The following is a 16755-nucleotide window of genomic DNA, read 5'->3' as shown; positions in this document are numbered from 1 at the left end:
CCCCCAGGAATCTATGTTTATAAAACAGGGCAAGTATCTGGCTAATGTAGGGTAAAGGTCACAGAGTGAAACAAGCTGATGTTGGGTATAATCTGCAATAATGACTCGGATAAAAAAAAATCACCACACCGAAATTGTTGTCAGGAGCTACAAGACTCTAAAATGTTGGCAGGATCCGTGATTTTTTCCTTCTTTTATTTAGATTTAAAGCTCCTTTGGTTCTTTTTGTATTTTCTTTATTTCATCCCCTGCTTTTGAAGATTCAATCAGTAATTACTAGGGTCTGAGTTCTCTTCCTGGGGCTTGAAAATCACCTTGAGGTATTACCACCATAACTATGCCATCACCATCATCACTGTGAACATCCTCACCATCTGCATCATTCTCACCATCACACTGTCACATCACTGTCACCACTGTCACCACCACTGTCATCTCTGTCTCTATCATCCTCACCATCATGGCCATCACTGTCATCCAGATCTCTTTTACCTCTATCCTCTTCCTTCTCCTCCACCTCCTCCTCCCTCACTACCTTCTCCTCCTCTTCTTCCTCCTCCTCCTCCTCATCATCATCACTGTCATCTTCATCACTGGGAGCATCCTCATCACCACCTCCATCTCTCACTGTCTGCACCTTTTTTATATTCTTCATCATTGCTGAGCATATATCTTGTGGCACATCCCATGTCAAACAGCAAAATGCACTATTTTCCAACCACCTTGAATGGTAAGTGCTTCTCCAGTGTTCTCATGTAACTAATGAAGAGAATAATCCGGAATTTCAAGTGAAATGCTTCACCTCTGTGAGCTGGCAATTAGCAGTACAAGATTCAGAGCCCACCCAGCCTGACCTTGTGCCCACCCTGGCTTGCTTATTTGGCATGACCCGGAGACTTTATTTTTCTAGTCAGTGTATCTATTCAGCTGACCTTTTCACAGATGCCAATTGGGTATACTTTGGGTTTCAGGAAACTTCTCATTACCTATACTAAAGGAGATGTTTTAAAAACACCACTTCAGTAAGTGCAATGTCTTGTATTCTTGCCATGAGAATTTCTGTGAATCTAATTAGCTCAGCCAATATCCCTGTGGAAATAGTGATGTTTGGCACAATGTCACACTTACTGCAGACAGACCTGTTTCAGTATTTACAGGGGCAGATCAGGCACTTACATCGTCCCAAGAGAGGAAGACCCAGCACCATACCGTCTCCCTGTCTCCCAGCTTCCCAAGGGATTTCCTGGGAAGCCACTCAGACGCTGGTCCTGGCTAATGTCTTATAGTCACATTATAACCAGGGAGAACAGACAGAGGTGGGCTGCACAAAATAAAGAATAGGAGTCTTAAATCAGGTGGGAAACTGATACCAACAAGACCTGAAGACAAAGTCAGACACACTCTCAGGCGTGCACAGTGAAGCTTCTGCTCAGTGTATAGTCTAGAAGGAAGGCTGGCGGGAAGGGGCCTGTGCAGCACATGTTAAATAAATGAGTGTATGCCAAGCCCTTAAGAAACTGACGGCATATGATGTGCTTAAAATGCAGTCAGTGTTATTATTAGCAGCTCTATCTATCAGGGTGTGTGATTATCACTTAAAGATATGCTGTTACTTATCTTGTGTGTGTACAGTGTATGCGTGTGCCTGTGATTGTGGGTGCAAGTGCATGTGCCAGGGTGTATGCATCTCTGTGTGAGCATGAGACCAGAGGTTGACATTGGTGTCTTTCTTTATTATTCCTTACCTTACATTTCTCACACAGTGTGTCTTTGAGCTCCCTGGTTGAGCTCGGCTAGCTGAACAGCAATCCCCAGGGATTTGTCTATCTGTGCCCTTAGGGCTTGGGTTGCAGATGTGCACTCTTTCCAGCTTCTGTGTCTCTGTGTCTTTCTGTCTCTGTGTCTCTGTCTCTGCCTCTCTCTTTCCTTCCCTTTCTTCCTCCTCCCTATAGCAGGAGTGCTCAGGAGCTGATGTGTGCCAAGCACATTGTTGAGTGAGCCAGTTCATTATCCCCTGATACACTATCATTTTTATACTTACAAAAAAAAAAAAAAAATGAAATGACTTGGTGCTGAGACACTGGGGCCTGACCTGAGGAAGCTAAAGGCCCTCAGCTGAGTGTGCTTCACATGAGGTAAAAGTTTCCTCATTGCAATAGTAATGTGATGTAGTACTGGGCTATAAAGAGACCTTGGTTCCACTTAAATATCCCCACTGCAGATCAGCTCGAGTTGAGGGATCTGCATGTGACTTTCGTCTGCCAACAGCCTTGGAGGATCAGCAGTGAGGACACCAGAAGGGCTGCAGCGGGATTTCACATGGAAGAATAGCCTTTAGTCATTGAGACCTGGGCACCACTCATGGCTCTCCTTGGATGCATCTGAAAAATGAGATGTATTTTTTTATTTATTACTCTTTAACTGTCCACTGTTTAATATTAAGGCAGAAAACATTAAAAAAAGAGAGAGAAGGGCCTGGTGGCTTATGCCTGCAATCCTAGCACTTGGCATGCTAGGCAGGCTGGTCACTGTGGATTTGAGGTCAGCCTCAAGTATGTGTTGAGTTTTAGGTCAGCCTGGGCTATAGTGTTTTAAAACAAAACAAAGCAATTTTCTCTCTTGCTTCCACTAAAATATCCCTGTTTCAGATCAACATGCACACACACACACACACACACACACACACACACACACACACACACGAACAGGGAGGGAAGGAGGGAGGAAGAGGAAAGGGGAAGACAGAGGCAGAGAGAGACACAGAGAGAGGAGAAGGAGGGATGGGAAGGGAGGGAGGGACAGAGGGACACACACACATAGAAAGAGAGAGAGAGAGAGAGAGAGAGAGAGAGAGAGAGAGAGAGAGAGAGAGAGAATACCATATGAGAGCAAATTGTTAAAACCTGTTGGAAAATGGTCACCAAAGCATCCACTGGGGATGATATGGTATAAGACAAGGAACTTTATCCAGATGTTCTGGGTTACAGGAACGTGAACGTCTACCTGCAGGTGTTTGCTGAGGGAATGAATCCTGGAGGAGTGTATGGCAGGCAATGATCAGCACATGTCTAAACAAAGGAGTCCCAGCATGAACTTCTAATAAAACCACAGCTTGTCACCAACAACAGTCTGACACTGATGCAGCCTGTTTTCCCTCACCAACACCCATGGACACTCAATGTTTGCCTGTTATCATTGTTGTACAGTGGAGAGAAATGTAGTCTTTTCCTTGTGCTTTTTTTCTATGCATTTTTTCAAAGTTAACTCGTGACAGACTCTCCTCTCTTAGGATTATTCATGGACCCAACTGACAAATTAGCACTGTATTTAATGAATTCCTAAGATGAATTCCTAAGAAGTCACTAGTTCGTTACCCTAGAACAACACATGTCAGGGAAAATGATAGGCCCTTTTATGGGTAGCTGAATCACTGGTTTGAGGGTCAGAGTTTGATTAATAATACATTCTTTAGAATTTTCTAGTGGACCCTCTGACAACAGTTGCTCATTCTGCTTACATCAGCATACAGTTATTCTAAATATTTCTGAAAAAAAAATCAGGCTCACTGTGTCAGGCCTACTTCTGTTCCCTGCTCTTGCCATGGGGCTATCTAGGGTGGGGACTCAGTAGCCCACCTCATCAATCACTCACTGCTGTCTTTTCATAGAAACTTCACTCCAACTTTTCGCCGTAAATTCAAAGAACAAGAGGCCAAGAAAACACTGGGTCTCATCAGGCCTTTGTACATTTGTTGAGATTGCTTGTCCGGGTCTCCTAAATTACTGCTGTGGGATTTGGGGATTTGGGATCTATTATAGCTCCAGGTGGTGCGGAATTCTTTGCTTAAAATCCAAGATGTACCACTGTACTCATTAAACACACAGGACTCTTCTGAAGCCAAACTGTGTCCATCATTAAGGTAAGGAGAGCCTCCAGGTCTACCCCACCATCCTGCTCTCTGTGAAGCAGCTCAAAGAGTTCAGGAGACCCAGCAAACAGGCACATATGAGGAGAGGGATTACTTCCTGGAGTTTTCCATTCAGTCCTTTTAAACTAGGTCCTGTAGGATTGTGCTCACACCAACAACTGCCTCCATCCCCCTCCCTGCCTTTTCCTTCTTGTTCAGTGCTGGGGATTAAATCCAGGCTTCCCAGCAAGACACCCACTGTTCTAGACCAGTGAAACCCATCCCCAGCTTACAAACTTGGTTTTTCTTATTTCTTTTTCTTCATCAATACAGAAAGACTCTGGTACTAACAGCACAGGAGTCTGAACTCTTATCTCTGTACCAAAGGTAATGGAGCTGACATCTGAGTGAGCTTCGTATGGCCTACTTAAGGGGAAGAGGCATCATGCCTATACTTGACATCTGAGCTTCCTTGAGATTGCACAAAAAAGATAACAACGAGGAGGAAAAAGGGGAAGGCAAAAAAAATCATTATTTTTCTCCCCAAGAGTTGCTTTTAAACCCAGTCTCATAATATTTAATTTTTTCCCATTGCTGTGACAAAATTCCTGATGCTAGGTAGTTTATTGTAAAATCAGATTATTTATTAGTTAGCTTGAGGGGGGTTTAAGGGCAAGATGTCAAAATCTGTTGAGATTTTATGAGGACCTTATAGTAGATGGCTCCAGGGCAGCACTGCTTGTGTGTGTGTGTGTGTGTGTATGTGTGTGTGTGTGTGTGTGTGTGTGTGTGTGTGTGTGTGTCGGTGTCACACAGCAAACAGGCAGTCAGAGAGTGAGGTGAATATCATGAGAGATGGCTGGCCTCACAGAGAGAGTCCTTTTTCCTTGTGAGGCACACCACTGACGTTCTAGTTACATTGCACCCTTCCTCACTTTTTAAGGGTCCAGGACTAAGCTTCTAGCACAGGGAACCATGTGGTTTGGCTAACCCACATTCAAACCAGAACATGTTATTCGTGAGTTTTTGTAACATGTGTGATGATTTTGTGATTCTGTTTTCTTTCTTTTCTTTCTTCCTTCTTTCTTTCTTTCTTTCTTTCTTTCTTTCTTTCTTTCTTTCTTTCTTTCTTTCTTTCTTTCTCTCTGTCTCTCTCTTTTCTTTTTTTCCTTCTTTCTTTCTTTCATGGTTTTTCAAGACAGGGTGTCTCTGTGTAATATCCTTGTTTGTCCTGGACTTGTCTTGTAGACCAGGCTGACCTCAAATTCTCAGCTCCACCTGCCTCTGCCTCCCAAGTGCTGGAATTCAAGGTGTGCACCACCATGCTTCATTTGTGTTTCTGTCTTTCTACTCATCTGGTCCTTGGGTGTGCTTTTTTCTGTTAGAAACTTTAATACCTTCTCTTTGTCTCGCCATTTCCCCTCTCCTCTGTCTTTTTTTTTTTCTCCTTGGCATCCTCTCCCTCTGCTTCTCTAGACTTCTCTACACTATTAGCTTAGAAAGAGACAGAGAGAAAAGAGGACACCCTGCCTCCCATCCTGTGCCTCTGGCACCTCCTTTCTAGAAAGGACTTTCCAGAAAAGGGGTTTCCTTGGACCTCAGCCCCTCTTAGCATAGCCTGTTTGCTGAAACCCACCGTGACTTGTCCCTAACCTTCATGGATCGGCAACCCCAGGCCCTGACGTCCAGAGCTCCTGTCCTGTCTCCTAGCTATGCCCCACCTAACTGAATTCCAGTCTCTAGAAATGAAACAGAAACCCAAGAGTTAGGATGCATCCCTCATTAATTAACTCATTAACTAGACCCCAGAGAGGATTAAGTGTGAATTTTTGGCATGAGAAAGTCAAGGAGGTTCAGACAAGCAGATCAGCGGTTGAACACAAGAAGGTCAGCAGGCTTTTTAAGCTCTTCTGCTGCATGGATGACCTGAAGCCTAGGGTACTTACTAAAGGTCTTCCACTGGTAATCTCCTAAGTCTAGCTTGGTGATCTGTGTTATCTGTTGGACCAGGCCATATCAAACTCCCACACCCAGGACAGGAGGTGGCTAGTCATCTAAATGTCCCTTATAGCTATAGGCTCCCCCAAGCTCCCACAACCAGACCAGAGGTGGCTAATAGCACAAATGACCGCTATGTTATCTGTGTGTTGGAGACCAGGCCAGACCTTTAGGCCCTGAAGCTAGTATAGGTAGTATATCTTTAGACCCCGTTTTCTTGGAAGAGATGACATGGACCTTGACTTGAGTTTCAATGTAGTTATGCTTCTTGTCCACCGGGGGTTGTATGACACTAGGACTTTTATTTTTTTCAAATACGCTGGGGATAAACCCAACTTATTAGACTTCTTAAAATCTGATCAAGGTTGACAAAGTCAATCTGCACCAGGATTTCATTCTTATCTCTTTGAATGGTTTGATTCCCTGTATGACATCTGCACTGCTTCCTTCAAAATGACATGAAAAAGCTAATGTCCCTACACCAGACTGATTAAGATGTGCCAACAGTTAAGGTCCTTGAGAAAGATTGTGCTTAATTTCTTGGGAAAATTTTTTTTAAAAAATTTTTTAAAGAGGGGACTCTCCTGGTTGATTGCTTTGCTAAGAGACAAAAGCAAGAATGTAACAGTGTCCACACAGACAAAGCACACATGTGGTCACAAAGATTCTACATGGGAATGTGTCCTTTGTAGAATGTAGACCATATAGCCTTTTAAGTGAAAAAAATATATTTCTATTTTTACAAACTTCTGATCATTTTTTCAATGTCAGAATTTGCCTGGCCTCCTGGCCAGGTTTCCCACTGACCCCCACCATAACTAGTGTTTATATGTGGCCGGCTGCCAGTGTTAACCTCTGACAGTAGCAGGCCTTTCCTGGTAGCAGGAAGCTCTTAGCTCTTTGAAGTTGCTGAGGAAAGGCAATGACTTCTGGAGACAGCACTGACGCTACAGCTACATTGTTCTTGTTTCCTGTACGCTCTCCAACTCTGTACTTTCTCTTTATCTCTATAAGGATCTTTGTTGCTTGATTTAGGGTCCCCTTCATAATCCAGGATAATCTTTTTACATCTAGGTTCCACATTTTCATATATCTGCAGAGTTACTCTTTTCAAATAAGGTAACAGCAGTGAGTCCTAGGGAAGACCCCATTTAACCCACCACAGGCATGATGCAATTTTAAAATAGGGTAGATGTTCATATCTCTGAGATAGTTTGGATAGTACTTTTGAAATCAGGAAGTCAATTTTCTTTTGAACTCATTTGTTATTAATTTTATAATCGTTTTATTAATTAAACTTGTTCTTGGACAATTTGTGTACATATGTAATAGATTCTGATTATTTTCAGCCCACCTCCTCTCCCCCTCCCTTCCTCCCTTCTTTCCTCTCTCTCCTTCCCTCTCTCCCTCCCTCTCTCTCCCTTTCTCTTTCTTGTGCCAACACCCACCCCCACAGGTCCCTTGCTATGTTCATGCTGTCTTTGGTTTGTTTTATAGCCCACCAAGTTTAACCAAGGTTCTCTGCACACTTGTGTCATGGAGTTAGCTAATGGAGCCCTATCTTGGCAGTATTGTCAAGGTGTCCATTAAAGAGGAGGAAAATTCTCTAGGGAAATGGTACATGAGTAAGTCAGCTAGAAGGGATTCCATTTTCAGGAGATTTAAATTCATAAAATGGTTTTGTCAATGTTCAACTTTTGAAAAAGGAAGATTTAAACACATTTAGTATCTCAGCGATGACCCAGTTTGTCACCAGGTTTGACACACAGCGTATAGATTCTCAATTCACTGAGCTAGGAAGGTAAGGCCTGGGTGATTAGAAGGCCAGGCCAAGGCTGGCGACAACATACTGAACTTCACTACATTATGTTGAACATAAAAGCTCCCTGTACTTTATACTTTCAAGTCTGCTTTCCATTTTACGTGCCCTGCTGGGCTGCCTCGCTTGTCTTCAGAGTTATGTGTGTGAGGCTCATGGAGGGCACAGGTTAGAGGTCAGAGGTGAGGGGAAGGTGAGACATAGTGCTTCTTCTCTAGGTTTCTGACCTGTCAGCCACTGTGAATTAGCAAGCTATAGCAGCTGTCAGTCAGCTGGTCTAGGCCACGGACTCTGCCCTTGCTCGCCACCGCACCATGGCCTCTTCCTTGTCCTCCTTAGGCCCATCTGCCACTTTGTTTCAGTCTCTTAGCCGGTTGCCCTCTGTTTTCTGCTCCATCTTAACAGATACATGTCTGAAATACAGGAATCCTTTGTTTAGAAACGATGTCTGTCTACTTAAGTTGCAAAAAAAAAAAAAAAACCGTATTTCAAATTCACAAGTTTCCTGTCTTAAATGAGCACATGAGGTTTCTGACAGGTTGGCACTGGGCCACGCCCATGAAGACATGCAGTTGCTTTCTGCTTAGTCCTCAAACGGCCCTGGCCGCAGAGAATAGTCTTTCCTTGCAGGAACTATTTTATGCTTGATCTCTACTCTGCTTGACAACTCACTCTCCTCTGAAGTGGCCCACAGGTGGGGGCACTGACCTCCCTATAACTTGGAATCACACCTCTCAGAATTTATACGTCATTCATTAAAATGGAAATAGTTTGCCTTGCTGGGATGGCGGAAAGCAAGCACATTAGCTCTCTGTGGCAGGAAACATTCTCTCAAAGCAGAGATTCTGGGCTGGAAATGGACAGGATGGTGCCTGCTGATCTTATGCACTTCCTTTGAGTCCTGGGGACACCCACCCTGCTGATGGCAACACCTGCATTAATACAGATTCACTTTCTTCTTGCCATGTTTGTTCCTTTCTTTCCTAAATTTAAAGGTAAGGAATAGGGCTGGGGGAAAAGGCAGGTCAGAAGACATCACAGGAGCTGAGAATAGTGTACAGTCGTGTTGGTGGCAGTCAGAGGCTTTACAGCTTGCCAACTTTGGTGGTACAAACATAATTTTATTATTATTATTATTATTGTTGTTGTTGTTGTTGTTGTTATTATTTTTGGTTTTTCGAGACAGGGTTTCTCTGTGTAGTCCTGACAAACATAATTTAAAAAAAACAATTATGTAGTGTGTATGTGGTGTATATGTGTGTATGTGTCTGAGCATGTTTGTGTGTGCCTAAGTGTGTGGTGTGGTATGTGTATATGTGTGTGGTATATGTATGTGTATATGTGTATGTGTGTGCATGTGACATATGTGTGAATGTATGTGTGGGGTGTGTGTAGTATGTGTGTATGTGTATATGTGTGTATGTGGTCTATATGCATGTGTGTGTAACATGTGTGTACATGTGTGTATGTGTTTGTAGGTGTCTGCACATACGTGTGTATGTATACATGTGTGTCTCTGTATGTATGTGTGTCTGTGCATATGTTTGTGTATACAAAAAGTGTGTGTAGGCATCTCTCTCTCTCTCTCTCTCTCTCTCTCTCTGTGTTTGTTTGTGTGTGTGTGTGTGTGTGTGTGTGTGTGTGTGTGTATGCAGCCATGCTGTCCTTATGGAGACCAGAGGACAACTTTGCAAGGTCAGTTCTCTCCTTTCATCATGGGGTTTGGGAGTTGAACTCTAGCTGACAGGCTTGTCCCACAGGTGCTTTTACCGAATGAGCCATTCTGGTAGCCCTGAAATATTTTGATTGTGTAGGGATTTGGAGGTTCAGGGGGTATTTCAAATGTACCCTTCCTTTTTCTTATGTCTGACTTTGCTTTGGCCTTGATTCTGGCACACACTACATGAGCTGAGCATTGTACATGGTATCAAGCATGTATGCATCAGTGAACCCTGCCTAAGACACCTTCGCTTAGCTCTGAAATTATTATAAAGTCTGAAATGCAGTGATTTTATTGTCCATATGAAGTTTTCTGCTCTTGTAGAAATACAATTTTGGTTAAATTATGGAAAACAAAGATTTTTAATATTTTCCTGCCATCTTTCCTTAGCATGTAAGAGTCATATTCATTTACCTTTGGACTGAACTGTGTTAGAATATTTGATTTTAAGGATGGCAAAGTCACTGACTTAGTTTTAGAAAGATCTTTTGGTTTGGGATTAGGGACTGATGTATTTATATGGGGCAGTGCTCTCAAAATTAATAATTATAAAATTAAAATATTAATTAACTCAGAAAATCACTGAAGGTACTCCAGTATTCAGCCAGGATTAGATTCTTTCTGTAAAACTAAACAAGCACATCATTTATTAATATGCAACTTTTATTTCATCTCCAATTAGTAAAATTATGTGTGCACCAAAGAAATGTGTTGAAATAAATTTATGATTGATTTTTATCAATAAATGTTTAATTTGTGTACCTATTGTATATACCTATAAGCTAAGGTTGAATACAATTGTGCAGAAGGGGCTATAAGTGGGAAAAATTCAAGAAGCCCTGATCTGTGCTTTAAATGGTAAGAATGTCTTTGTTTGGGGAGGGGATTGGCTATGACTCAATGTTGAGGTGGGATTTAGTCACAGTAGAAAGGCCAGCCAACCTGGTCTTTTGCATCATGTATCAACCAACCTGGAGTTTGACTTTCTACCATGTAGTTAGTCAACCAATCATTCATGCTTAACGCATCAGGCCTCAATAGAATTCTTCCGGTGGAGACTTGGGTCAGCTTGACTTGGCTGGTACTGTGCTGTGAATTCTGCCATGTATGAAAGCTGCAGACAATGAAGGCTTCAGATCTGGAGCTCTTTGTATTTTTAGACTCAATCACAACCTTGAGTGCAAGCCCTTCAGTGAAGACTCAGCCCTCCCAGTGAATGAGCTGGGCTATGGTGGGTACAGGAAGCCATGCGACCTTGGAATTGTTATGCAACGTGAGGGCTGGTATGAATATCCTGTTGACTTTTGCAGAAGGAAGTGTTGTATTTAATATGCTTAAAAAACAGAAAAATTTTATAGAGACAACAAATATAGTTTTTGAGTATAGTTAACTTTGATGTTTATATGTGTACGTGTTTATTTGCAACTTTTAAAAAGCAATAAAAATGTCATCACAATTGAAAACAAAACAAAACAAAACAAATAACCACTGACCTGCCCCATCAACAACTATGTGTTTTGTAACACAAAATGCTACTACCGATCATTTACTGTGGAATATATTGTCATGTCAGGACTGTCCTAACCAGGGCAGTTATTATTTTTGTCTTTTTATATAATAGATTATTTTCATACAATATTGTGGTTTCTTCTCCTCCTAGTCCCCTCAGTTTCTCCCACCTCTCCTTCCATCTGGTTGATCCTTACCTTTCCCATCCCTTGTTAAAAAGTCAACAGGCTGTGTACTCACTTATATGAATGGTAGCTGTTAAGTCACAGATAAGCAAGCTACAATCTGACTACTGAGGTTAGGTAAAGAGCAAGGGTCTGGCGAGAGCAATGGATCTGCCTAGAAAAGGGAAATAGAATAGATAGTTATCGATAAATAGGGGAGATGCACTGAATTGGGAAGATCAAATAGGAAGGGGGAGGAAATAGGGGGGCAAGAGAGGGAATCTGAAGAGGGACCACTAAAACCAAGGGCTATCTGACGGGCCATTTGGAAACCTAATACAGTAAAGCATCCTATAACATGTACATATACGAAGGCAATCTATATAAACTCACCAGATAATGGGGGAGACAGAGACTCAGCTGGACTTCTCTCATTTCCAAATGGAGCTTCAGTACTGGGAATGAGTTGCAGCTAATTGAATTCTTGGCCCAAGGGTCTCACGAGAACCCCAAACAATCCAGGCTGTTGCAAAGATTACTGATTGCTCTCCACAAACTAACAACAGTAAGACCCTATTGCTGAAGACAACAGCTGTTCAACTCATTGAACCTGGAGAAGCCAAACTAGTGCCTCCTAGAGCCATCACCTCTCGGACAAGTGTTCATGGTATTAGAAGGTACTCTGCACACTACCAAGAATCAGGTAAGCATAAACCCTCCATTGTACAATGAGCCCTGCCTGCAAGGCACGCAGATTCAGTAATGGCACAAAATTCGTGGGTGTGACCAACTAATATTTGATTTAAAGCACATTCCTTGGGATGGAGCCCACACCAAACTCTGCATGGTTGACCAAGAACCTGAGACTACATAGGCCAGGGAACTAGGGGAAAAAAAAACCCAAATGCTAAAGGAGTATAGCAATAAAAACACTCACAAAGACATTTTTGCCATACCCATAGGTATGCCTTGCTCAGTCATTATCAGAGAAGCTTCTATCTGTAGCAGACTGGAATAAACACAAAGACCCACAGCCAGACACTGTACAGAGAGGGAGGGAGGGACCTTAGAATACTCAGGGCTCAGAGGAATGTCTCCAGCAAATCCTGCTCCTCAGGTTTCAGAGAACTTTGAGGAAGAGGAGGCAGAAAGAGTATAAGAACCAGAGGGAATGGAGGACACCAAGGAATTAGCCTTCTAGTCACAAGAGGGCTGGCACACACATGATTTTACAGAAGCTGTAACAGCATGCACGGGTCTGTACCAGATCGGGTCTTAGGTCTGAAAGGAGAAGTGGAGAGCTAACTTGGAAGCTATTCCCAGTTGATAGTCATGCACAATTGAAAACTTAGATTTCTACAAGAAAGTCTCATTGGAGAAACAAACCACTCTTAAGGGGAGGCCTCATGCCCAGTAGTAGATGCCCAACACAAAAGTAATTCAACAGCAGTTTTGGCAGTTTTTTAATCTCATAATCATAAGTTATGGTGCCCCAGAACCCTCACTTACCTGTTGTTTGTGTATATATTCTGACTTCTGGTTTTGATTTTTTAACTGGAATTCTTATGTGTGTGTCTCTGTCTATATGTGTCTTTTGTGTATTCCTTTGGCTATTTCCCACATTTTGTTATTTTGTCATATTTTAATTTGTTTTTATATTATTATTATTATTATTATTATTATTATTATTATTATTATTATTAATATATCTTTCTGGGTCTGAGTAACTTTACTCAAGATTTTTTCTAGTTCTATCCATTTACCTGTGAATTTCATAATTTCATTCTTTTAGTGTTTGGGTCATATTCTGTACCATATTTTCATTTTATATTCATCCGTTGGCAGAAATCTAGGTTGCTTTGAATTTCTTGCTAGAGCAGCAATGAACACAATTGAACAAGTGTATCTGTTGTAAAATGAAGCATTCCTTTGGTATATGTAGGGCAGAAAAATTTGAAGCATCTTTTAGAAGAGACAGTTCTCAGAGTTGTCTCTGTTGTACATCTGCAAGCAAGCCCCAGCTGGACCAAGGTAGTATTTCCACCCAACAAAGCCCCTTTCAGTGTTGAGTCCAAGAGCTCCTGGATTCAGATAACAGCAGTCAGAGATGCCAGTATTGACTGACGCCCAGCATCTTTAAGTCTCTGGCATATGACAACCCAGCCCAGTGGGATGAGGTATGAGGTTAAAACACCAAACTCACATTTTCTTTACAGGCACTAAATTATTACTGTTTCCCAGTGAAATGTCAAAATTGCATAAAAATGAGTAATATTGAGGTTTGGCTTTTTGCTTGTACTGTAATGTTAACTACTTGCCCCCAAGGCTTGGTTGCCCCCAGGAACAAGAGAATCTACACATACACAAATGGTTCTATGTACCTTGCCTTCCAAGTTCTCCCTTTTTGGTTAAATAAAGAAGCAGACAGTTAGTAGCTGGGCAGAAGAGACACAGGCAGGGGATAGGGTCTCTGGGCTTGGGGTCTGAGGAGAACTACAAGAAGAAGGTGAAGAGAGGAGAAATCTTCCATGATGTAGGTGAATCATGAAAACAGCCATGAGGGCTAGCCAATTGGAGTTAAGAGCTTCCCAGATGAAATATGGCAACTTGTAATTCAGGGTTATTGATGGGAAAATAGATTCTTTTTTTTTGTGGCTATTGTAAAAGTTGTCTTTTCCCTAATTTCCTTTTTTTTTCTGGATATTTAAAGGATTTATTTAATTACCTTTTTTTTTTTATCATTTCTTTTTTTATTGGATAGTATATTTACGTTTCAGATTTTATCCCCTTACTCCATTCCCCTCACCACCCAGGAACCTCTTATCCCATCCTCCCTTCCCCGGCCTCCATGAGGATGTGCCCCCACCCCCCCACTCCCTCCTCCCCACCCTCGAATTCCCCCCCCTTTGGTATTTAGCCTTCATGGGACCAAGGATCTTCTTTCCCACCCATGCTCGACAAGGCCATCCTCCCCTACATATACAGATGGAGTCATGGGTCCCTCCCTATGTGCTCCCAGGCTGGTGGTTTAGACCCTGGGGAGCTCTGGTCAGTTGGTATTTGGGGAAATAGATTCTAACAGCATAGTGGGTAGATATCTGCCCAGCTCTAGTGCTGAGTAAGGCTTATTATAAACATAAAGGTTGTGTGTCTTTTATCTGGAAACTGAATAATCAAAGGCCCTTGATTGAGATTAAGTGTTTTCTACAATAGAGTAAGGTTTTCATAATCGTGTTCACCTTGAAGCCACGTTCCACACAAAGCAATCATGCTCGACCAGCCTCAAATGCCTGAGAGCACAGTGAGGGTTTGTATTCAGCTTCTCACTTTCTTCTTCAAAGAGAACATCAGAAGCAAATTTTATAATTTTCAAGTTCTGTTATAGCTTTAAGGCTTTTTCTTAGGCTGTCAGTTTAACCATTTAACTTGAACAACCAACTTCGTCGAAAATATGGGTTACGTTAATAAAAATAACATATGAGTTACTTGACTATATTATCAGGTCGAATTATCGGGCACCTGTGAGCTATCAAGTTTGTGTAGTCGTGTGGGTGGGGTTACAACGCGAGAAATGGGATCATCTGTGCTCACTGTACGCTAAGCAGTTTCTTACGTCATTTGGTTCTCATGACAACCTCTGACTTAAGGAAATTATCCATGCTTTACACTTGACTCCACCACTCAGGGAGATTAAGTAATTTGTCATATATATATATATATATATATATATATATATATATATATATATATATATATGTATATGTCTTGTCTCCCTGCTATATCTACCTACTATAAATACAAAAGTATGTTATACCATCAAATTGTCCCAGGGAACAATTAATTTAGAAATCTAAGTTAGGAATTCAGAAATATGATCTACTCTGCCTATGACTGACAAAATCTTGGGTGTGTATGTGTGTATTTGTGTGTGCATGTGTGCACGTGTGTGTGTGCATGTGTGTGTACATGTGTGTGTGTGCATTTGTGCATGTGTGTGTGCATGTGTGTGTGTGTGCATTTGTGCATGTGGGTGTGCATGTGTGTGTGTGTGTGTGTGTGTTTAAAACAAGTCAGCTAATTTCTCCCTGATTGTTTAAGTGTCTAGAACTCAAGTAAGTTCAATGTTCTCTAAACATTTCTTTTCCCAGCTGGAAATATTGATCTTATAATCAGCATTCTATTGGCCTTGTAACAATGTTTTATAATCAATATATTTTATTTTATAAACATTATACTTATAAACGCTAGCAGCCCACTTACTTGTATATCCTAGAGTTTATACCTAGTTTTGTGCTGCATCATTATCTTTTGATTCTATGCAGCATGTTGAAGTAGTTTCTGTTGTGGCTGTAAAAGCAGAAAATTTCTATTAAAAATTTAAATTTGTATCTATGTTTCTGCCTCTTGCATTCTTTTTATGTGTAAGTAATGAATTATTATGAAGAAAAATGAAGGCGGGCCTTAGGGAAGTCAGGAGGGGAATGAGGATGTGGCCCTCTGAAATGTCTGTGCCTCTTTGGTGATGGTAACCGTCTCCTGCATTTGCTGCCATGGCATTACTGTAAATGTGGCTTATAGTAGTAACTGTCTCCTAGAACTGTGTGCTTGCCAACAGTCATTGCTGGCTTCCAGTAAGGTTCATGGTCACTGCAGTGACAAGGTCAGGGAGCCAGGTTCCTGGATAAGACAGAGTTCAACCTACAGGGCATTGGGGGTCCTTGGCATTCCTTGCCTCTTCTTTCATTATTCGTGCCCAGGACTGCTGGCTGCATTGACTGTATGTGGCCTGAACACTCTTAGAACATGACATCCCACCTTGGAGTACAGCTGACGTCACTAATGTTTTCGACTAGAAATGGCTTCCCCTTATGATTAGCTGCGATTTGGTGGCTTACTACTTTTTTATTTTTTAAACCAGGATATTTCTATCTAGCCCTGGATAGTCTCAAACATGTGATTTTTCTGCCTCAGCCCTCCTGAATATGGGAGTTACAAGTGTTGATTATCCATGCCTGGCTTCACATGGACGATTTTCCTTATCCTATAGCTCTGCTTATGTTACTCCTTCAGTGGATGTTCCCTGAACAAAATGCAGGCACTAGACAAATATTTATAGAATGAATAAATGACAATGATTTGTGGGGACTGATAGAGGAATGTAAGAGGAAGTCTAACCAACATCATAGACTTCTGAGTTACTGGTTTTTCTACTTAAAGTCCAGACTGATTCAAAACAGCCCTTAATCACAAACGAAAAGCCAGCTGTCACAGTAACTCTAACACATGTAAGGTGTTGAAAAGCTTTGCAGCCTATTTACAAATTTTATTATGTTTTAAAACAACACACACACACACACACACACACACACACACACACACACAGAGAGAGAGAGAGAGAGAGAGAGAGAGAGAGAGAGAGAGAGAGAGAGAGAGAGAGAAGAGGAGGCATTTCTTTGAATTTGTTCGTTGGTAGGTTGGAATTTTCAGAAATATTTGGTGGCTTTTAAAACTGGAAAAATGACTGCTGACACACATATATTACATTTATATAACATAAGAACTTACTTTTTATTTATGTGTATGCATGTTTTACCTGCAAATGTCCCGAGACTGGAGTTATAGATGATTATGAGCCACC

This window comes from Arvicanthis niloticus, chromosome 16, assembly GCF_011762505.2.
Source record: "Arvicanthis niloticus isolate mArvNil1 chromosome 16, mArvNil1.pat.X, whole genome shotgun sequence".
Taxonomy (NCBI): Eukaryota; Metazoa; Chordata; class Mammalia; order Rodentia; family Muridae; genus Arvicanthis; species Arvicanthis niloticus.
Note: the sequence above shows the minus strand (reverse complement) of the source record.